Here is a 24,480-nt window from a genome sequence, read left to right on the forward strand (position 1 = left end):
GTCATGAGAGAATGCAGAACCCTAAAGAAATTCCTGACCTCACTCATAGTAGTGATGAAGCTAAGAAGAATTAAAGAGGACTTGTCATCAAACCATATTTTCTAAACTAACTCAGATTATATTCCCTAACTACTCCTAACCCCCCTCTTGCCCTTAAATTTTTTTTCAGAGCTTTAAAAAGCTGTTGTGGTAACTGCCTTGGGGAGTAGTGTAGTTGGGGTGTCGCTTCAGTATATGAGGGGTTAATTTAACCCTTGTCACTCGTGACGCCAGGGTGAGGGTTAATACGCTGAGGTAAATCTTCGGCCTATCGCCACCCTTCCCAGAAACGATAGGTGCGTGCTTAAATGAATGAAGGTCCACAATAGAGAAGAACTTGAACTTGCATAAAACTTGCATAAACTTTACTGAGGTACTTGCAGTACATCCAATTAAGAGCAACAGTCTTAGCAATACAGTCTCTATACAGCACGGCAGTGATTGACAGATGCTGAGGACCATTGACTTATCCAAAGGATTATTAGAAATAGGATTGGTGCAGAGATCTGTCCGGATTTAGGGGTCTATTTAGGTCCGGTGATCTTGCTGAGTTAACAGGGATTGAGGTAACTCGCTCAGTTTTGTAAAGAGGGCCGTTGCCGCAAGGCTTGGGCCTAGTCACTGCTGATGACAGCTGCGCAGATCCTCCTCCATCAGCGGCCCACAAGGAAAAGAGAACGAGTAATGGCAGCCACTCCCTTATATGGGCAGGGCCGTTTTGGACTGGACTGTGTCAGCTGTCGCTCACCATTACGATGCATGGTGGGCGATCACCTGACTTCCTCCAAAGGTCCTTAAACCAGAAAACCATAGAGTTTTGGAACGCATCACGTGACTTGCAGGTCCTGCAACGCCACAACAAGGTAAGTACACTTTATTTACATATTTACACATTGAATTTTAATAATTTTAACTATTAAAGGGGTGACAAGGGGCTAACTATTGATGAGGATCCCACCGGTACCTAGGGACTCTGACTTTGGGGACCTCACCACAAGGTAACGGATGCAATCCGGTACCGGGACACCACACTGTGTATAATACCTTTCCCCTTCTCACATTGTGTGAGCTCCCGGTAGGAGAAAGTGGGTGTTCCCCAGCAGGCGCAATGTCACTGAGGCCTGCAAGAGCTGCGCCTCACCATGCCCCCCACCTCCTGAGTTTGGTCTCCTGCCAGGCCGGGAGGGGACCAAACTAACTGTTTGACTTGCGGCAGGGAACAGAACAGAGCTACCTAGTGGCCATTTTTTCTTTTTTTTTTTCAAATCTTTATTTTGTGTTTTTTTTTTTTTTTTTTAGAAGCAAAGTTAACAAATATTCCCCGGATTCAGGTCGCAGCCTAAGCCGTGGGGTATAAGCATGAACATAGAAACAAATTAACAGGAACAACAGTACATTCAAGTGTGTCACATCAGGGTGTAGTCAAAATAACAGAACCACTACACTACGTGAGATCAGAGTATAGCGGTCAGGAAAGAGTTCAACACAGAGGTGTGCGTATTGGGGTGTGCGGGTGGTCCCATAGGGCTTAAAATGGTGATGTGAACAAATGAGCAGAAGAGAGTAAAAGCAGTTATGTGTAGAGAAAGAAGAAAAGGGGAGAGTCTTTATAAGTAAGTGTATCAATAGAGGTGAGCCCTCTATGGGAGGTCCAAGGGTAGGGCCCTGGGGTAGGTGAAGGAGGATAGAAAACCAAGGCGGTAGGGAATACGGTATATCAGGTTGTCATGAAGATACAGAAACAGAATAAGGAAAGAAAAGAGGTCAAGTTGAGAAGTAGACTAGAGAAGAGGAGGGTAGGTAGGAGGAGAATGGGGAGAAGTGGGGTAGAAGAGAGGGGTAGATAGAGAGTAGGGATGAGGGAGAAGATACAGTGAGTGGCCGCAGTTCTCCGGTGGGGATGTGAGGAAGTGAGGTATTGGGGAGGGGAGGGGGAAGGGAGTAGAAAGGGGGGGTGAGGGAGGTGAGGGAAGGGAAGCAGGATTAAGGGGAAGGGGATGGATGAAGAGGCGTATATAAGTGCTAAGCGGAGATCAAAGAAAAGCAGGGTTGTTGGATTTATATGCAAGCCATGGTTGCCAGGTTGCATAATATGTGTCGTAGGAGCGCGTGCTCCAGCTAGATAATTCTTCCATCGTACATATGTGTGCTACTCTAAGTAGCCAGTGTGAGGCTGTGGGTGGCTCCGTTTTCTTCCAATGGAGGGGAACTAGGCATTTAGCCGCCGAGACCAGGTGTGCGAGGAGGGATCGTTTATGTAAGGGATTCTCTTTATCTGGGAGACCTAAAAGGACCAGGGTTGGCGTAAGAGAAACCTTGCGGCCCAGGATGGTAGAGATCAGTCTCTCAACCTCACTCCAAAAAGGCTGTATGTTCACACAATACCACCAAATGTGGGAGAGGGAGCCGCACTCAGAATTGCATCTCCAACACTGGGCGGAGGGCGACAGGCCCCACCTGTGGAGGAGTTCCGGAGTCTTATACCAGCGTGAAAGTATTTTAAAATGGTTCTCTTGGAGTTTAATGCACCTTGAGAAGCCGTGTGAGTTGCGTAGAATGGTGTTCTTGTCCGAGTCTGTTAGGTGAATACCCAGCTCCCTCTCCCACGAATCTAGGTACGCGGGGATGTGTGTAGCGCCTGCGTCCAGGAGGCGTGAGCGGAACACTGAGAGCCTATGCTTCGAGGATTGGGCAGTCAGGAGCAACCTCTCCAGCCAGGTATGATCACCCGCTATGTCCCACACTCTGAGAACCTCCATGCATGTGCTCCTAACAAGGCGTATCTGGAGAAAGTTAATCGGGACATCCGGGAGTAGGGTTCTGATGTGTTCAGGTGTGGGGGGTCGTCTGTCAGTGCAGAGGGATAGAAGAGGCGTGTCTGTCAACCTGTCCCAAATGTCTGCATGGCACTCCAGTGTGGGAGACACTATGTACGGGGCTAGTGAGGAGGGCAACGAGATAGGCAACACCTTCCTATCCAGACCACATCCAGCATGAGATTGGTCATATTTCATCTTGGTTAACAATGTGCCTTTAAGAATGGGGTTGGAGACTGCAGACAAGCTCCCAAGAGTGGGAAGCCAGATGTTCCTCATGGCCATAGACCGAGAGGACCCCAGTTGATCACCCTCAAGTGAGTGTCCCTGTAACAGGCTCGTCCTATAGACTATCTCAGTCCATCTCTGCAAGTGGGTGGCCATGTAGAGGTGGTCAACATTCGGAATGCCTATGCCCCCATCTCCCTTCCTCCTTGTCAGAAGCGCATGAGAGAGTCTAGGTTTCCGACCAGCCCACAGGAAGGCAGAAAACATTCGTCTCCACTGGGACAGGAAGGAAACAGGCAGTTTCAGTGGAACCATCCGTAGAACATAAACAATTGAAGGGATGATATAAGTTTGGAGCAGATTGCGCCTGCCTAGCCATGACAGATAAGGAAGCTTGTAGCTAGATAGCTGCGTCTTAATTTTCGCCAAGAGAGGGACGTAATTCAATCTATACAAGTCCGACAAGGAGGGAGGGATGGCTATACCTAGGTATGTGATGCACTCAGAGGGCCACCGAAACTGTGACGACGCCTGCAAGCGCCTCACCTGGCTGGGAGGAATAGAGATGTTCAGTATCTCCGACTTGGCATAATTGACTTTGAAGTTGGACAGTAATCCATAGTGTTCTATTAAAGCTAAGATGGAGGGTAGGGAGTCAATGGGATTAGATACCAGTAAGAGGAGGTCGTCTGCAAACGCAGCCGTGAGGTGAGTGTGGCCCCCAATCGTGAGACCCTTAATAGCACTATTCTGTCGCAGTGCCTGTAGGAGCGTCTCCATGACGACTATGTACAGGGAGGGGGACAAGGGGCAGCCCTGTCGGGTGCCGTTGTGTATGGAAAAATTGGGTGATAAGGTGCCATTGATCTTCAGCTGTGCGCTAGGGCCCCGGTACAAAGACATGATAGCCGATATGAAGGGTTGAGGGAAGCCAAACTTCCCAAGTGCTAGTTGCATATAGTCCCACGCAACCCTATCAAACGCCTTCTCGGCATCTGTGCCGAGAAGGAGTAATGGTTTTCCATGAGCCCGTGCATAGTGAACAGCATGCATGACCCGCAGGGCATTATGACGTCCCTCCCTTTTACAAAGCCCGTCTGATTGGGGTGTATAATGGAGGGCAAGAGGTCACCTATTCGTAGTGAAAGAAGTTTAGCCCAGATTTTAACATCTAAATTCAATAGAGAGATGGGCCTATAGCTCAGGCAAAGTGCATGATCCTTTCCCTCTTTAGGCAAAATAGTGATATGTGCACCTAGGGCTTGAGGCGGGAGTGGTTCCCCAGACATAAGGGAGTTACACCACTTTGTAAGCTGGGGAAGGAGAACATCACCCAGTTTTTTGTAATAAAAGAGGCCGAGGCCATCAGGGCCTGGACTCTTCCCCAGGGGAAAGGACTTAACGACCGAGGCCAGCTCATCTACAGTGCACGGTCTGAGCAGTGCCAGGCCGTCTTCCTCAGTGATTGAGGGCAGCTTCAGGGTCGATAGGAATTCTTTGATGGCCTGGTCTCGGGTACCTAGGGGCGGGTCTGCAGGGTCAAGGTTATAAAGGGATCGATAAAATGCGGTGAATGCCTCTGTGATGTCGGCGGTGGAGGTATATACGCGCCCCTGGCCGTCTACTATCCGATGAATGAATGCCCTCTCCTTCCTCTTTTTGATCATAGCCGTCATGAGTCTACCCCCCTTATCCCCATGGAGAAAGAGCTTCTGTTGGAACCTTATCATGTTTTCAGCATATTTTTTATTGAGGTGGTCTTTCAATTTGTCCCTAAGGGACGTGAGTTCCCTGTCATCAAAACTGGAGCCCGCGACTGCCTGTTGCTGTTCAAGGGTGGCTAGCAGGTCGGTTACTTGCTTAGAACGGTCTTTTTTCAATTGGGAGCCAAGGGCAATAAGTATACCCCGAATGTATGCCTTATGAGCCTCCCAAATAGTCGGCATGGAGACGTCAGGAGTTGTATTGGCGTCAAAGTAGGAAGTCAGGTGTGTGGTGAGAGACTGCAAGTGAAGAGGGTCCGTCAATAGCGACTCGTTGAGACGCCACGTCCAGTCTCTACGTGGTAGGTGCGTCAGTGCCAGGTCAGCGTGTACAGGTGAATGGTCCGAGAGTGTCCTGGGGCCTATATCAGTATTGCTGACCGACTGCAGAACGCTATCATGACAAAACAGATAGTCTATTCTGTGATGAGAGCGATGTGGGGCTGAGAAGAAAGTGTATGATCTGTCACCCGGGTGAAAGGTACGCCACACATCTACTAGACCCAGTTCGTGTAGTTTGTTCCGTAAGGTGCGGAGCAGGAGGGGCGGGGTCGCGGACCTGTTGGTGGAGGAATCTAACGTGGGATGTAATACTAAATTCATATCCGCCCCTAGAATAATGGGGCCCTCCGCAAAGGAGCGCAGCCTCTCAAGAGTATCGAGAAGCCACGGGACCTGCTTCTTGTTAGGAGCATAGAGACTCGCCAGAGTGTATGACACAACCCCAATCTTGCCCCGCACAAATAAGGCTCTGCCGTCACTACTCACGTAACTGGACTCAAAAGTGAAGGGGACATCTCTGTGTAGCGCGATGGATACGCCCCTGGACGAGGAGTTTGTGCTGCCGCTGTGAAACCAATGGGAAAAATGATTAGTAGGGAGGGATGGGATCCTGCCAGTCTTAAAGTGTGTTTCCTGTAAAAACAACACAGATGTATTTTCCCTTTTCAACAGTGAAATCAGGTTGTGCCTCTTATTTGGTGAGTTAAACCCCTTAACATTGTAAGTTAGGAATTTCAAAGTAGCCATCGGAAACTGGGGGGGGGGGGGAGGGGGGCAGTGAGAGGGTGCAGGTATGGGAGGGCAGGAAAGGAAGCAAAGGTAGAGTCAAGTTACCAGAGAAGGATAAAGTCTCAAGTAGGGAGAGGGTGGATAGGGGTAGGGAGAACTGCGGTTGAGAAAGAAGAAGGAAGAGAGAGATGAGTCAGAGGCAAAGGAGAGTATAAAGAACAAAAAGGTGTTAGCAAGTAGAAAGAAGAGGAAGTAGTACTGAAACGTAGCCCAAAGCAGGGGCTGAGTTGTAGCGATGAGAGAGCGTCACTCCAGGAGCGGAGTTCCGAGGCTGCGGGTTGGGGGGGGGGGGGGTGAGGGTGCGGAGGATTTACCCGAACCGACAGCCCCCCTGCATCCTAAACAGACTGAGTGGAGCTAACAAAAAATCATATGTTAAAGCACTTGTGGGACCACCCATTCAGGACAGGCAAAACAATCACAATAAGAGCAATACTAGCAGGTGATCATATCAGTGGGAGCAAGTGCAACAGATCAGAGGCACAACGATTCAAACACGAACATCATGTAACGTCTTACAATAAACCTGGGAGCTGACGTAGTGGGTCAGCGTAGACGGAGACAGTTCCCACCCAGCTGTCCCTCCCCAGACCTCGTCAGACCCCACCCAAGCTGGATTAACTAGGATATAATAGAGGGGGATCGAACAGGGAGGGGGAGAAGTAGGGAGAGGAGGGGGAACGGGGAATAAGTAGAGGGGGAGGGAAAAGGGGGGGGGGGGAATGAGTAGACATGGTTAGGATAGAAGCCTGCAGGGGGATGAGCAGTCCCTAAACAGTCCCTAAACAGACTAAACAGAGATAGTCCCGTTCACAATAATTTTCCCAATTACAGATATAATTATAATTTTTTTTTTTCTAAGACTACATGGCATATAGGACAGCGCAGGCAGGACAAGGTGCATGGTGCAGTGAACAAAATACCTAGACCTGAGCGGCCTCCTAGTGAGGACCGTTAGCCATAATGATCATGTAAAGTGTGAGCATAGGACAACATTGTAAATACTCATCGTCTCTCGTAGGCACAGGTGAGGTGGAACTAAGGTAAAAGTCCAATGTGGGATACCATCCGGTTCCCTCAGGCAGGGCCAGGGATCAACGTCGTCACGGTGGGCTGCAGTCATCCAGGCATCATTGGCCATCGCAGGTGAAGGATGCCTCAAAGTTTCAAAATGGCCGACACACCTGTAAATAAGAGGGGGGAGAGGGGAGGGGAGATGAGGGGTTAGGGGGGGGGGAGAGGGGCAATCAGACTAACGGGGGCAGAGAGGGCAGCTAAGGGCAAGGAGAGGTACAAGGGGGGGACGAAGGGAACAATGTAGGTGGGGTGTCCAAGGTTGGGTAAGCAAGTCTCGGGGGTCCTCTCACACGTGACTACATCAGGTAAAAGAGGGGTCCTCGCGGATCCAGCTGGAAAGAACAAAAAGGTCAGAGCAAGTGTCTCGCAAGACATCCCAGGTATGTCGATGGCGAAGACGTCGTGTCAAGGTAGTAGTAGGCCAGAACGTGCATTAGTGAAAATGCACAGAAATCAGGTCAGCATTCAATCAGGTGTAAAGTCCTCACGACTTAGCGACTTCTGGGCAGACTTTTTCTTCTGCTGTTTGGGAGATTTGGGTTTCTCCATCCTGGTCCACGGTGTCGTAGTGGGAAGGTCCGGCATGAGATGGCTTAGCTGTACCGGCAGCCAAGAAGGGATATCCATAGGAGGTATGTCCAGGAAGCGCCAAGCTTTATCTAGGTCTCCTGGGTCGCGGATAGCGAAGCGGCGACCCTCCTTCTGGATGGAGACACCGAAGGGGTACAGACAGGTGTAAGGTAGCCTCAATTCCCGTAGTTTCTGGAGAAGGGGATTTAGGATCCTGCGCTTAGACAGGGTGGACGGGGCAATGTCCTGGAATATCATGACAGGATGGCCCTCAAATGCCAGGGCAGGGGTCTCTCTGTTGGCTCTGAGGATGGCCTCGGTGTTGAGAAAGCTGAGCAGTCCACATATAATGTCCCTGGGTGGATCAGACGCCCTCGGTTTGGGACGGATCGCTCTGTGTACCCTCTCAACCACCACCTTCCCTGCCCGCTCCTCACCTAGAAGTATGGCGAAGATCTGCGATGTCACTGCGCGCAGGGCTTCGGGTGCATAGGACTCAGGTACCCCCTTCAGCCTAACATTTTTGCGCCTGCTCCTGTTCTCCTGATCTTCCAGCAGCAGGAAGGCCCTGTTTAGTTGCGATTCCTGGGCTCTAAGTTGGTGGGAAGCGGCATCGCAGAAGGATACGGTCTCCGTTAGCGCAGATTCGAGTTGTTCCGTGCGGTGTCCCACATGTCGCACGTCCGCCTTGATCTCGGCCAGTTCCTGCAGTACCGGAGTCATGGCGGACTGCAGAGATTTAGCAATGGCTTGTTGGACTACCTTCCGGATGAAGGTCCTGGTCAAAGAGAGCCTGGCATCTTCCCCTCCAGAGTCCATTTGGCCTCCCAGTGTGGATTCCGCCTCAGAGTCTTCCTCCCCCTCCATGTCGCTGGTGTTCGGAGGTGCCGGCGCCATCTTGGGTTGCCGAGCCGGGCTGTTGGTCGGCTTCTTTTTAAGAAATTTAGCCATGTCTGCCTGGGTTTTCGGCTGCTTAGTGGGGCCAGGAGTTTCCCCCGTTTGGTTCTTGTCCGCCTTGCCCATTTTGGCGGTCCCGTGGTGCTTAATAAGTAGGATGCAGGGTCAGGCTGTGGAGAGCGACGCGGCTATGCGTCCATCCAACTCGACGGTCAGGCTCCGCCCCCTATTGGCCATTTTTTCAATCACAATAAAAACATATAAAGGTTGAGAATTTTAAGTGTCTTATAATTTCATAAGGAAGAATATATTTAAAGTTTAGTTTGGTGACAGGTACTCTTTCAATGGGTAGACTAATAGTTTAATGGGAAAAAAAACCAAAAAACAGGAGCCGTAAATGTTTTAATATCTATAAAAAATAAAAATAAAACAATGCTCACCTCTTCAATCTGATGCCGATTGGCGCAGATACTTGGAAGGTACCTCGCTGATCTTTGATTACAGGTTGCTGGTAAGGTACATAACTGCTGCAGCCAATCAGTGACCTCAGTTGTCATGTGCTGTACTCATGGTATCACAACGTAAAAGGGTGGTCCGGGGAACTGAGCTTATCCTGTGAATAGGGGATAAGTGTCTGATCGCAGGGATCTGACTGCTAGGACCCCTCTCTCCTGTACAGGGCCCAGTCTAGTTACGCGTCTGTTACGCCGAGCGCTCCGGGTCCCCGCTCCTCCCCGGAGCGCTCGCAACATCTTCGCTACGGCAGCGCCCCGGTCAGATCCACTGACCGGGTGCGCTGCGATACCGCCTCCAGCCGGGATGCGATTCGCGATGCGGGTGGCGCCCGTTCGCGATGCGCACCCCGGCTTCCGTACCTGACTCGCTCTCCCTCGTTCCTGTCCCGGCGCGCGGCCCCGCTCCCTAGGGCGCGTGCGCGCCGGGTCTCTGCGATTTAAAGGGCCACTGCGCCACTGATTGGCGCAGTGGTTCCAATTAGTGTTTTCACCTGTGCACTCCCTATGTATACCTCACTTCCCCTGCACTCCCTCGCCGGATCTTGTTGCCCTTGTGCCTAGTGAAAGCGTTCCCTTGTGTGTTCCTAGCCTGTGTTCCAGACCTCCTGCCGTTGCCCCTGACTACGATCCTTGCTGCCTGCCCCGACCTTCTGCTACGTCCGACCTTGCTTCTGTCTACTCCCTTGTACCGCGCCTATCTTCAGCAGTCAGAGAGGTTGAGCCGTTGCTAGTGGATACGACCTGGTCACTACCGCCGCAGCAAGACCATCCCGCTTTGCGGCGGGCTCTGGTGAATACCAGTAGTGACTTAGAACCGGTCCACTAGCACGGTCCACGCCAATCCCTCTCTGGCACAGAGGATCCACCTCCTGCCAGCCGGCATCGTGACAGTAGATCCGGCCATGGATCCCGCTGAAGTACCTCTGCCAGTTGTCGCTGACCTCACCACGGTGGTCGCCCAGCAGTCACAACAGATAGCGCAACAAGGCCACCAGCTGTCTCAACTGACCGTGATGCTACAGCAGCTACTACCACAGCTTCAGCAATCATCTCCTCCTCCAGCTCCTGCACCTCCTCCGCAGCGAGTGGCCGCTTCAGGCCTACGACTATCCTTGCCGGATAAATTTGATGGGGACTCTAAGTTTTGCCGTGGCTTTCTTTCACAATGTTCCCTGCACTTGGAGATGATGTCGGACCAGTTTCCTACTGAAAGGTCTAAGGTGGCTTTCGTAGTCAGCCTTCTGTCTGGAAAAGCTCTGTCATGGGCCACACCGCTCTGGGACCGCAATGACCCCGTCACTGCCTCTGTACACTCCTTCTTCTCGGAAATTCGTAGTGTCTTTGAGGAACCTGCCCGAGCCTCTTCTGCTGAGACTGCCCTGCTGAACCTGGTCCAGGGTAATTCTTCCGTTGGCGAGTACGCCATACAATTCCGTACTCTTGCTTCAGAACTATCCTGGAATAATGAGGCCCTCTGCGCGACCTTTAAAAAAGGCCTATCCAGCAACATTAAAGATGTTCTGGCCGCACGAGAAATTCCTGCTAATCTACATGAACTCATTCATCTTGCCACTCGCATTGACATGCGTTTTTCCGAAAGGCGTCAGGAGCTCCGCCAGGATATGGACTTTGTTCGCACGAGGCGTTTTTTCTCCCCGGCTCCTCTCTCCTCTGGTCCTCTGCAATCCGTTCCTGTGCCTCCCGCCGTGGAGGCTATGCAAGTTGACCGGTCTCGCCTGACACCTCAAGAGAGGACACGACGCCGCATGGAGAATCTCTGCCTGTACTGTGCCGGTACCGAACACTTCCTGAAGGATTGTCCTATCCGTCCTCCCCGCCTGGAAAGACGCACGCAGACTCCGCACAAAAGTGAGACAGTCCTTGATGTCAACTCTGCTTCTCCACGTCTTACTGTGCCTGTGCGGATATCTGCATCTACCTTCTCCTTCTCTACTATGGCCTTCTTGGATTCCGGATCTGCAGGAAACTTTATTTTGGCCTCTCTCATCAACAGGTTCAACATCCCGGTAACCAGTCTCGCCAGACCCCTCTACTTCAATTGTGTTAACAATGAAAGATTGGACTGTACCATACGTTACCGCACGGAGCCCCTTCTAATGTGCATCGGACCTCATCAAGAAAAAATTGAGTTCTTGGTCCTCCCCAATTGCACTTCCGAAATTCTCCTTGGACTACCGTGGCTCCAACGCCATTCCCCAACCCTGGATTGGTCCACAGGGGAGATCAAGAGCTGGGGTATCTCTTGTTTCAAGGACTGCCTTAAACCGGTTCCCAGTACTCCCTGCCGTGACCCTGTGGTTCCCCCTGTAACCGGTCTCCCTAAGGCCTATATGGACTTTGCTGATGTGTTTTGCAAAAAACAAGCTGAGACTCTACCTCCTCACAGGCCTTATGACTGTCCTATTGACCTCCTCCCGGGCACTACTCCACCCCGGGGCAGAATTTATCCTCTGTCCGCCCCAGAGACTCTTGCTATGTCTGAGTACATCCAGGAAAATTTAAAAAAGGGGTTTATCCGCAAATCCTCCTCTCCTGCCGGAGCTGGATTTTTCTTTGTGTCCAAAAAAGATGGCTCCCTACGTCCTTGCATTGACTACCGCGGTCTTAATAAAATCACGGTAAAGAACCGCTACCCTCTACCTCTTATCTCTGAACTCTTTGATCGCCTCCAAGGTGCCCACATCTTTACCAAACTGGACTTAAGAGGTGCTTATAATCTCATCCGCATCAGGGAGGGGGATGAATGGAAAACGGCATTTAACACCAGAGATGGACACTTTGAGTATCTGGTCATGCCCTTTGGCCTGTGCAACGCTCCTGCCGTCTTCCAAGACTTTGTTAATGAAATTTTTCGTGATCTCTTATATTCCTGTGTTGTTGTGTATCTGGACGATATTCTGTTTTTTTCTGCCAACCTAGAAGAACACCGCCAGCATGTCCGCATGGTTCTTCAGAGACTTTGTGACAATCAACTTTATGCCAAGATAGAGAAATGTCTGTTTGAATGTCAATCTCTTCCTTTCCTAGGATACTTGGTCTCTGGCCAGGGACTACAAATGGATCCAGACAAACTCTCTGCCGTCTTAGATTGGCCACGCCCCTCCGGACTCCGTGCTATCCAACGTTTTTTGGGGTTCGCCAATTATTACAGACAATTTATTCCACATTTTTCCACCATTGTGGCTCCTATCGTGGCTTTAACCAAAAAGAATGCCAATCCTAAGTCATGGCCTCCTCAAGCGGAAGACGCCTTTAAATGGCTCAAGTCTGCCTTTTCTTCTGCTCCCGTGCTCTCCAGACCTGACCCATCTAAACCCTTCCTATTGGAGGTTGATGCCTCCTCAGTAGGAGCTGGAGCGGTTCTTCTACAAAAAAATTCTTCCGGGCATGCTGTTACCTGCGGTTTTTTTTTCTAGGACCTTCTCTCCGGCGGAGAGGAACTACTCCATCGGGGATCGAGAGCTACTGGCCATTAAATTAGCACTTGAGGAATGGAGGCATCTGCTGGAGGGATCAAAATTTCCAGTTATTATTTACACCGATCACAAGAATCTCTCCTATCTCCAGTCTGCCCAACGGCTGAATCCTCGCCAGGCCAGGTGGTCTCTGTTCTTTGCCCGGTTTAATTTTGAAATTCACTTTCGCCCTGCCGATAAGAACATTAGGGCCGATGCTCTCTCTCGTTCCTCGGATGCCTCGGAAGTAGAGCTCTCTCCGCAACACATCATTCCTCCTGACTGCCTGATCTCCACTTCTCCAGCCTCCATCAGGCAAACTCCTCCAGGGAAGACCTTCGTCTCTCCACGCCAACGCCTCGGAATCCTCAAATGGGGTCACTCCTCCCATCTCGCAGGCCATGCGGGCATCAAGAAATCCGTGCAACTCATCTCTCGTTTCTATTGGTGGCCGACTCTGGAGACGGATGTTGTTGATTTTGTGCGGGCCTGCACTGTCTGTGCCCGGGATAAGACTCCTCGCCAGAAGCCCGCTGGTCTTCTTCATCCTCTGCCTGTCCCCGAACAGCCTTGGTCTCTGATTGGTATGGACTTTATTACAGACTTACCCCCATCCCGTGGCAACACTGTTGTTTGGGTGGTCGTTGATCGATTTTCCAAGATGGCACATTTTATTCCTCTTCCTGGTCTTCCTTCAGCGCCTCAGTTGGCAAAACAATTTTTTGTACACATTTTTCGTCTTCACGGGTTGCCCACGCAGATCGTCTCGGATAAAGGCGTCCAATTCGTCTCAAAATTCTGGAGGGCTCTCTGTAAACAACTCAAGATTAAATTAAACTTTTCTTCTGCTTATCATCCTCAATCCAATGGGCAAGTAGAAAGAATTAACCAGGTCCTGGGTGATTATTTACGGCATTTTGTTTCCTCCCGCCAGGATGACGGGCAGATCTTCTACCATGGGCCGAATTCTCGTATAACTTCAGAGTCTCTGAATCTACTTCCAAATCCCCATTTTTCGTGGTGTACGGCCGTCACCCTCTTCCCCCCCTCCCTACTCCCTTGCCCTCTGGTTTGCCCGCTGTGGATGAAATAACTTGTGATCTTTCCACCATATGGAAAGAGACCCAAAATTCTCTCTTACAGGCTTCATCACGCATGAAGAAGTTTGCTGATAAGAAAAGAAGAGCTCCCCCCATTTTTTCTCCCGGAGACAAGGTATGGCTCTCCGCTAAATATGTCCGCTTCCGTGTTCCCAGCTACAAATTGGGACCACGCTATCTTGGTCCTTTCAAAATTTTGTGCCAGATTAATCCTGTCTCTTACAAACTTCTTCTTCCTCCTTCTCTTCGTATTCCTAATGCCTTTCATGTCTCTCTTCTTAAATCACTCATCATCAACCGCTTCTCTCCCAAACTCATTTCTCCTACTCCTGTCTCCGGTTCTTCTGATATCTTCACCGTTAAGGAGATACTGGCCTCCAAAAAGGTCAGAGGTAAAACTTTTTTTTTAGTGGACTGGGAGGGCTGTGGTCCTGAAGAGAGATCCTGGGAACCTGAGGACAATATCCTAGATAAAAGTCTGGTCCTCAGGTTCTCAGGCTCTAAGAAGAGGGGGAGACCCAAGGGGGGGGTACTGTTACGCCGAGAGCTCCGGGTCCCCGCTCCTCCCCGGAGCGCTCGCAACATCTTCGCTACGGCAGCGCCCCGGTCAGATCCACTGACCGGGTGCGCTGCGATACCGCCTCCAGCCGGGATGCGATTCGCGATGCGGGTGGCGCCCGTTCGCGATGCGCACCCCGGCTTCCGTACCTGACTCGCTCTCCCTCGTTCCTGTCCCAGCGCGCGGCCCCGCTCCCTAGGGCGCGCGCGCGCCGGGTCTCTGCGATTTAAAGGGCCACTGCGCCACTGATTGGCGCAGTGGTTCCAATTAGTGTTTTCACCTGTGCACTCCCTATGTATACCTCACTTCCCCTGCACTCCCTCGCCGGATCTTGTTGCCCTTGTGCCTAGTGAAAGCGTTCCCTTGTGTGTTCCTAGCCTGTGTTCCAGACCTCCTGCCGTTGCCCCTGACTACGATCCTTGCTGCCTGCCCCGACCTTCTGCTACGTCCGACCTTGCTTCTGTCTACTCCCTTGTACCGCGCCTATCTTCAGCAGTCAGAGAGGTTGAGCCGTTGCTGGTGGATACGACCTGGTCACTACCGCCGCAGCAAGACCATCCCGCTTTGCGGCGGGCTCTGGTGAATACCAGTAGTGACTTAGAACCGGTCCACTAGCACGGTCCACGCCAATCCCTCTCTGGCACAGAGGATCCACCTCCTGCCAGCCGGCATCGTGACAGCGTCCTTGGCATGTTCTGGTCCCCACCTTCCTGGACAAGCACAAGTGATGGCCTATTGAGCTAATCACTGGTTGTAGTGGGATGCCAGAGCGTGCCAAGGATGGGTAAGTAGACACAGCTCTGTACAGAAAATCACGGGGGTCCCGGTGGTCAAATACCCTGCGATCAGACACTTATCCTCTCTGAATGGTTTCCGACACAGACAGAGGTGTCAGCAGAGAGCACTGTGGTTAGACAGAAAAGAACAACTCAACATCCTCTGTAGTATACAACAGCCGATAAGTACTGAAAGGATTAAGATTATTTAATAGAAGTATTTTACAAATCTTTTTAACTTTCTGGAGCCAGTTGATACGAAAAAAAAATGTTTACGGCAGCAGCGGGAAATACGCTGCATATTCCTTGCTCACTATACACACAGGGCTTTCCGGCGGCAGCCCTATGCGTGTAGTGAGTTTTGGAGGCGGGGCCGTGTGCCGGCGTGACTGTGACGCGTGGCTCCGCCTCCAAAACTCACTGCACACATAGGACTGCCGCCGGAAAGCCCTGTGTGTATAGTGAGTAAGGAATACGCAGCGTATTTCCAGATGCTGCCGTAAATTTTGTGCAGCGTGAAATACACTGCGTATACGCCAGGTGGGAACGCACCCTTAACATAGAATTCCCTAACATATGAAAATGGATATTCTAAACTGAACACCCCTTTGACTTTTCAAACAAAATGTGTAAAAAAACAAAACTCTTTGTGCCACTTTATAAAATTGGAGGCCTTATATTTATATGTAGAAATTATAATGCCTTTCATGGCTTCAAATCAATCTTTTGAAGTACTTTATGTTCCTGTTTCCATGTAGAGATAAGAGGCAACTAAATAAAAAAGTGTGACTTGTTATAATAGTAGAGAATGTTAATAGAGAAACAAAATTAAGATGCCTTCAAAGTCAGTGTCAATCTCTCATCCATTGTCAATGAGACATAACAATATACAGTGCCTTGCAAAAATATTCACTTTTTTTGTATTTTGGTGTCTCACAACCCACAAATTTAAAGGTGTTTGCTTTTACTCATTGTGAAGCAAGCAACAAATAGGACAAAATAACAGAAAAAGTCAATGTGCATAACTATTCACCCCCCTAAAGTGAATACTTTGTAGAGCCTCCTTTTGCGGCAATCACAGCTCCAAGTCGCTTTGGATAAGTCTCTATGAGCCGCCACATCTCATCATTGGGATTTTGCCCTTTCCTCCTTGCAAAACTGCTCCAGCTCCTTCAAGTTGGATGGTTTGCGCTTGTGAACAGCAATCTTTAAGTCTGACCACAGATTTTCGATTGGATTGAGATCTGGGCTTTGACTAGGCCATTCCAACACATTTACATGTTTCCCCTTAAACCACACAAGTGTAGCTTTAGCAGTGTGTTTGGGGTCATTGTCCTGCTGGAAGGTGAACCTCCGTCCTAGCCTCAAATCATGCACAGAGTGGTGCAGGTTTTGTTCAAGAATATCCCTGTATTTAGCACCATCCATCTTTCCCTCAACTCTGACCAGTTTCCCAGGTGTTCTTTGGGTGATGTGATGTGTTGGGTTTGCGCCAGACATAGCGTTTTCTTCGATGGCCAAAAAGTTCAATTTTAGTCTCATCAGACCAGAGCACCTTCCTCCATACATTTTGGGAGTCTCCCACATGCCTTTTTGTTTTTAGCTGAAAGTAATGGCTTTCTTCTGGCCACTCTGCCATAAAGCCCAACTCTATGGAGCATACGGCTTATTGTCGTCCTATGTACAGATACTCCAGTCTCTGCTGTGGAACTCTGCAGCTCCTCCAGGGTTACCTTAGGTCTCTGTGTTGCCTCTCTGATTAATGCCCTCCTTGCCCGATCCGTGAGTTTTGGTGGGTGGCCGTATCTTGGCAGGTTTGCTGTTGTGCCATGTTCTTTCCCTTTGGTTATGATAGATTTGATGGTGCTACTGGAATCATCAAAGATTTGTAAAAAAAAATTATAACCTAACCCTGACTTGTACTTCTCAATAACATTGTCCCTTACTTGTTTGGAGAGTTCCTTGGTCTTCATGGCAGTGTTTGGTTACTGATGCCTCTTGCTTAGGTGTTGCAGCCTCTGGGGCCTTTCAAAAAAGGTGTGTATATGTAATGACAGATCATGTGACACCTAGATTACACACAGGTGGACATCGTTTGACTAATTATGTGACTTCTGAAGGTGATTGGTTTTATGGGCTTCCTAACAGTGGGAGTGAATACATATGCACATGCCAATTTTCTGTTTTCTATTTCTAAACAATAGTTTTATTTAGATATATATATATATATATATATATTCTCATTTCACTTCACCAGCTTAGACTATCTGTCGTGTTCTGATCCATCACATAAGATTCAGATTAACAAAACATTGCATTTAAGGCTGTAATGTACCAAAATACAAAAAAAGGCAAGGGGGGTGGAGGGGGGAATACTTTTGCACTGTATATGGCATCTAGTCTGGAATGTGTACCAGGCCTTTTTTTTTTAGAGCATGTGTATATATATATATATATATATATATATATATATATATATATATATATATATATAATAAATATATTTTATAAACAGAGATTTGTAAAGTTGTGTCTTCTAACAAGATATTTGGGCACTTTACCATTGCTCACCAGACAAATATATGGCGGTAATATTGTGCTTAAGCCTCATGGATCTAATTGAATCCTCTTTAGAAAAGAATAAAGTCTAAAAAGAAATTTAGCATAAATACACATGGGTCCTCATTTACATATAAGAGCAGAGTGTAGATTTCTTTGTGTTTTTTTTGTTTCCAACAGGTGTTTTTCCTTGGTATTTTTACCATTGTATTTTGTACGGTGACCCCCCGACCTACGATGGCCCCGACATACGATAATTTCAACATGCGATGGCCTCTCAGAGGCCATCGCAGGTTGAAGGCAGCATCAACATACGATGCTTTTGTATGTCGGGGCCATCGCATAAACAGCTATCCGGCAGCGCAGACTGCTTCAGCTGCCAGCGGATAGCCGTTTACGGTGCCCCGTGTGATCCGCTGACGATCACTTACCTGTCCTCGGGGCTCCGGCGCGTCCTCTTCGGGATCCCCTGCATCGTCAGCGATCTCCATCATCGTCATCACGTCGCTGCGCACGCTGTCTCGTCATCCAATAGGAGCGGTGTGCGTAGCGACGTGAGGGTGGCGACGGAGAGCGCGGATGCCGGGGAAGCAGAGGCCTTGCCGGAGCGTCGGGGACGCGGCGACAGCGATGGACGGCGACATCCCGGGCAGCGGTGACGGTCCGGAGCGGCGGGGACAGGCGAGTATAACTTTCTCTAACAGTGGTCTACAACCTGCGGACCTCCAGATGTTGCAAAACTACAACACCCAGCATGCCCGGACAGCCGTTGGCTGTCCGGGCATGCTGGGTGTTGTCGTTTTGCAACATCTGGAGGTCTGCAGGTTGTAGACCACTGTCCTATACTTTACATTGCACGGATCCCTCAACATACGATGGTTTCAACAAACGATGGTCCATTTGGAACGGATTACCATCGTATGTTGAGGGACCACTGTATTTGGCGATTTTTCTTTTTACGTTTTTTTTTTCTTTTTACACATGCTCTGAGCTGTTGGGTTTTGCAGAGCTCAAATCCACCACATTTTATGTGGAAACATGAGTAGATTTGTTGGATTTTTTTTATTTATTTTTTTAAATGTAGGGTTTTTGGGAGACATGCCCCTTTCCCCTGATGGCCACTTTGCAGGGTTTTCTGAAGAAAGTAGAGTGTTAGTAGGATTTCTTTTGGAAATATTGGCACACAACACATGCAACAGAAAAAATCCTATAAAATCTACTCGGAAAAGCCTTAGTAGGTGAAGGCCCATGGTGGGCAGTTGTTGTTACCTTTGCATTATTTATATGACACATTTATTATTGTAGTGCACCAAAAAATCCTACAGTTTCATGACTGATACAGTTTTTTTTGTCCACATCTTAGAAAGTGGATGTTCCTACCTTTAAGCTCTTGTATGATACATAAAATAAACGTGTGGACAAAAATTATAAGGTATTTTATGGCGCACAATACACTAAAGTCCAAAATACATCTTGTGTGTCTGAAACACCACCCATGGCAAATCCAACAGTATTGGTAAACTCCCTCACACACCCCGAAAGTTCTAAGGCTAAGTTTCCACTTTTTTCTGGCAGTTTTTGGATATCTGCCACTGCAGTTTTTGAGCCAAAGTCAGAAGTTGGTCCATAAGGGAGGAGAAGTATAAGTCCTTCCATTATATTTCCTATTCCTTATGGATCCACTTCTGGCTTTGGCTCAAAAACTGCAGTGGCAGCATTCCAAAAACTGCCAGAAATAAAACCAAGTTGAAACTTAGCCTTAGGGTGCATTCACATGCGCCATTTTGATGCAGTTTTTCAAGTCAGTGTTAGGCCGCTTTCCGACTACAGAAATTCCAGTGCAGCAGCCTTCTACTGTTTTTAATAGGATTTTATTACACTGTGCAAACTGCATGTTTCCAATTACGAACTCCACCAAAATAATGAACATTCGGTGGAATCCGCTCGGAAATGCATTGTCATTAATCGGGAAGGAGCGTGTCCGCACTGCCATAGCGCCAATTTATTATAGGGATACCTGCTGCACATGGAATGTCTGTAAGGAATTACTCTGCACATTTTCTGTAGTGTGCGAGGGGCCCAAGAGTACATCATAAATGGGAAAGATTCTACTTCTCCAAATTTTCAAATAAGCTCCTACTTTTACTGTCAAAACCTGCATCAAAAGTCTCTCTTTCTTTTCTTTCTTTCTTTCTCTCTCTCTATTTTTCTCTTTTGTTGTGTCTTTCTGTCTCGCTCTCTTCCTCTTTCTTTCTTTCTTTCTCTCTCTCTTTCTCTCTCTCTCTCTCTCTATTTTTCTCTTTTGTTGTGTCTTTCTGTCTCGCTCTCTTCCTCTTTCTTTCTTTCTTTCTTTTTCTCTCTCTCTCTCTATTTTTCTCTTTTGTTGTGTCTTTCTGTCTCGCTCTCTTCCTCTTTCTTTCTTTCTTTCTTTCTTTCTTTCTTTCTTTCTCTCTCTCTCTCTCTCTCTCTATTTTTCTCTTTTGTTGTGTCTTTCTGTCTCGCTCTCTTCCTCTTTCTTTCTTTCTCTCTCTCTCTCTCTCTCTATTTTTCTCTTTTGTTGTGTCTTTCTCTCTCGCTCTCTTCCTCTTTCTTTCTTTCTTTCTCTCTCTCTATTTTTCTCTTTTGTTGTGTCTTTCTGTCTCGCTCTCTTCCTCTTTTTTTCTTTCTTTCTTTCTTTCTTTCTTTCTTTCTCTCTTTCTCTATCTCTCCCCATTTCTCTTGCTTTCTCTCTCTCTTTTGCTCTCTTTCTCTTATACTCCCTCTTTCTCTCCTTTTCTCTGTCATGTTCTCTCTCTCTTTGACTCTTTCTCCTTCTTTCTCTCTATAAATGTTTTGCCAATAACTTTTTTTTTGTGCTGGTCTGTATGATATTTATAGCTTCCATTTACATTCACATCCATAATGGCACAACTGTTCCTGGTGTTTCATGTTGCCAGAAACATAATTTACTTCTTAAATAATCCCACTGGCATTTCTCATCAGTCGGCCAATGAATCGAAGTATAATGTGGATCAATGCCAATATTTTCGTGTTTAGCCTGTGTTATAAATTTGAACAAATTCTTGAAAATATTTCTACGTGAACATCGGTTATGGTGAATGGGACTTCTCTGTACAAGTAACATAACTCCTCATTACAGCATTGTTCACATTACGTCCATAAAATGTTATGAGCACCTTCTACATATAATGTTTAAGAAAAATAAAATCCCATGCCTCACTAACTTAATGGTAATCATAAAACGTCTGGCCTCCTTCCTACAGATCTCATTTCATTAATCTGTTTCCAATACTTCCTGAAAACGGGAGCTCTGCATTCATTGTATTTAGACCCATAGAGAAGCTGTAAAACATATAATGTGAGGAGACTTACACAGTGGGCTTTGTGGCTTAAAATACTGACTTGTTATGTGCTGTGTCCCACAAACTATATAAGAAGTCTTAAAAATCACTATCATATCAATGTGTCTCTACCCTGGTTAGTGATGCATAAAAATGCACTTACCTGTAAAGGGGTACTCCGTAGGAAAACAATTTGTTTAAAATCAACTGGTGCCAGAAAGTTAAACAGATTTGTAAATTACTTCCATTTAAAAATCTTAATCCTTCCAGTACTTATTAGCTGCTGTATACTACAGAGGAAGTTGTGTAGTTCTAGTTCTTTTCGGTCTGACCACAGTGCTCTCTGCTGACACCTCTGTCCTTGTCAGGAACTGTCCAGAGTAGGAGCAAATCCCCATAGAAAACCTCTCCAGCTCCGGACAGTTCCTGACATGGACAGAGGTGTCAGCAGAGAGTACTGTGGTCAGACAGAAAATAAATTCAGAAAGAAAAGAACTTCCTATGGAACATATAGCAGCTGAAAAGTACTAAAAGGATTAAGATTTTTGAATAGAAGTAATTTACAAATCTGCTTCACTTTCTGCAGCCAGTTGATAAAAATATATAAATAAATAAATGTTTTCCATTGAAGTAACCCTTTAAAGGGCAATTATGAGCTAGGTGGCTGTCTTGGATTAATGACATTACAGGGGTAATAATATACATCCCAGCATGATATAATTAGTGCCCTTGGGACATTACGTTTTAACTAAGCCTTAAAAGGGTATTTCAGGCAAAAACTTTTTTTTTATATATATCAACTGGCTCAGGAAATTTAAACAGATTTGTAAATGAATTAAAAGAAAATGGGGCTCAAAGGTCAAAGATATCTGGTTTAGATTAATTTGTATTTATTAATATAGAATATAAAATAGCGATTCTAAATATGCGATATTGAGCCTGCTAATATAGAACATCTGCCTAACAGCACTAGCGATCATCCGACAGATCCAAGACATTTGTTACAGTGTGCTATCTCCCGAGCGCGCGACCTGTGCACGAGGAACGCTGCCGGGTCACCCACTCTGTATACCGCATCCAGCCGCTACTCTAATTACAAGTTTGAAGCCAACCGGGCTATCTACAACAAGGATTCGATGTTTGCTGACCGCTTTTTTTCCCAGTTGGTTTGATCAAGGGACTCCGCTTGACAGCGCTGCAGTCCCCCCAAACGGTGCCCACCACCAAGTGCTGCGTCCTTAGGAGTCGGCCGAGACTCCAGCAGCACAATCCCTGACTGAGGCCAGTCACCGGGCGAAATACACCATACAGCCGGTCCACAGGACTACACCGAAGGGAGATCCATGGTATCCCGGGAGCGGTGAGCATTTTTTGGGGATTATATTGCCAACTGGCTGATGTGATAATTTGCGGTATATACAGAGACACTTAAAGATCGATCTCAAGCGACTATCCACAAAGCGCTACACTGTATCATTATATTGGTGGAATCTAGTTGCCACTGGCTGGACAGATACAATACTAATTGACTTATTGTTATCTGCAGCTGCTACATTGTATCTGTGAACAGGAATGAACATTTGTACTGTGCTTCTCTACAGGATTAGCCGATCGCTATATTGATCACACAGGCTCAAATCGCAGAATAATTTTTACAGTTATTTTTAGTTTGTATTGAATTTTAGTTTTTAGCTGCTATTTTTATATTGGGATTAATATATATATTTTACTGTATATTAAATTAATTAGGGGAGTACAAGGGCCCTGTTCATTCCCTATTTAATTCATTTTATATTCTATATTAATAAATACAAATTAATCTAAACCAGATATCTTTGACCTTTGAGCCCCATTTTCTTTTAATACATTGTCCCTATTTTTTACACCGTGGGTATAGGTGTTTGTTGGGTCGCTCGGGTCTTTAGTGACGGTCAGATAGACAGGAGCCTCTCCATTGTGTTTATATTAGATTTGTAAATGAGTTCTATTAAAAAATCTTAATCCTTTCAATAGTTATTAGCTTCTGAAGTTTTCTGTCTAACTGCTCAATGATGATGTCACGTCCCAGAAGCTGTGCATGATGGGAGAATATCCCCATAGGAACTGCACAGCTCCCGGGACGTGAGTCATCAGAAAGCAGTTAGACAGAAAAAAACAACTCAACTTCAGAAGCTAATAACTATTGCAAGGATTAAGATTTTTTAATCAAAGTAATTTACAAATCTGTTTAACTTTCCGGAGCCAGTTGACATATAAAAAAAAGTTTGGGCCTGGAATACCCCTTTAAAGAAGTATGGATAAAGGAAATTTACATCCCATGAAGTTAGCAAAGTTAGCACTGGACAAGGATTATAGGCCCCAAAGAGAATTAACAAAGCACTGATCACACATGGAATCAGCAGTCGGACCCCCATGATCAGCTGGTTGAGATGAGAATACTCCTTTAATGAAGTACACTCATAAACTTCCCCTTTAAAGAGTTTCTCCTCTAAAAAGGTGTATTACAAAGTCCACTTTGGTCAATGTGGTAGTCATGTTGCTGAAATAAAGCTCTTGTAATAGTCTAAAGTTCAATGATATTTGATTTTGCCCTATTGTACATAAAGGTTAGACATTTTATTATTATCATTATGCAGCACAAATTTTTTATTTTTTTTTAAATATTAGGTAGCATAATGTATTTCCATTAATTCATGGACAGTCAGATTTATCATCCGGGCTCAGGCTGTTTGAAAATCTTTTGACTATCTAGTCTAAGTTTAGACCAACCATTAAGTAGCTTTATTAAAGGGTTAGTCCACAGGATGGGTTCAAGTCAGACCCTTTAAGGCCCCCCCCTTTTTTTTTTTTAGATGTTTCTACACCATGATTAGAGTCACCTGTGGCGAATCAGTGGATTGGACCCAGTTTAACATCTCTGGCAAGACCTGAAGATGGCTTCTACCAATGTTCCCCATCCAACCTGGCAGAGCTTGAGAGGATCTACAGAGAAGAATGGCAGAAAATCCCCAAATCCAGAAGTGAAAATGTGGCCTCATCCCCAAAATCACTGCCAAAAGGGCTTCAACTAAGTCCCTAGTAAAGGGTCTGAATACTTATGCCAATGCAATATTTTAGTTTTTCATTCTTAATAAATCAGCAAATATTTCTAACATCCCGTTAACACTTTGTCATTATGACTGAGGTATTGGGTGCAGAATGTTGGGAGGGAATTTTTTTTTTTTTTAGCACAAGGAGCAACGTAACAAAATATGAAATAAGTGAAAGGGTCTGAAGACTTTGTGAATGTATTGTATATCTGAAAATGTTCCCGAATGTTTGGGCTTTTACCATCCAGATTCTTTGCCAGTGTACACTTAAACTTCAGAGCCCTTATCTAATGGGACACTAAATTCTTTTTACTTTCTGTAAGGGATTATTTGCAGTGATTTCTTACTATTACTATAAAATATAAATTTCAACTGAACTAAATTGTTTCCCTGATATTACGGCATTGAACTGGCAGTGGTATCATTGGCACAGCATTACATATAGGACTACTTTAGAAAGTTCTATGTAAAAAGCAGCTTGTAGCGGTGACGGGATCTTAAGTTCTAGTAGTTGTAACATGGTGTTCATGTCTTTGGAAGACTGTAGATAATCTCGTCTCTGAATGGGCTGCGTATTAGGACATTATCAGTAACAACACTTCAA

General features: G+C 46.8%; 1 long non-coding RNA gene across 1 annotated transcript in view; it reads right to left on the reverse strand.

The window, feature by feature from the left end:
- LOC130360845 (uncharacterized) overlaps window positions 1-24,480 on the reverse strand; it is a 53,823-nt gene that overhangs the window by 14,166 nt on the left and 15,177 nt on the right. The gene's annotated exons all lie outside the window — the stretch shown is intronic.

The sequence above is a fragment of the Hyla sarda genome, chromosome 3 (assembly GCF_029499605.1).
Source record: "Hyla sarda isolate aHylSar1 chromosome 3, aHylSar1.hap1, whole genome shotgun sequence".
NCBI classification, from domain to species: Eukaryota; Metazoa; Chordata; class Amphibia; order Anura; family Hylidae; genus Hyla; species Hyla sarda.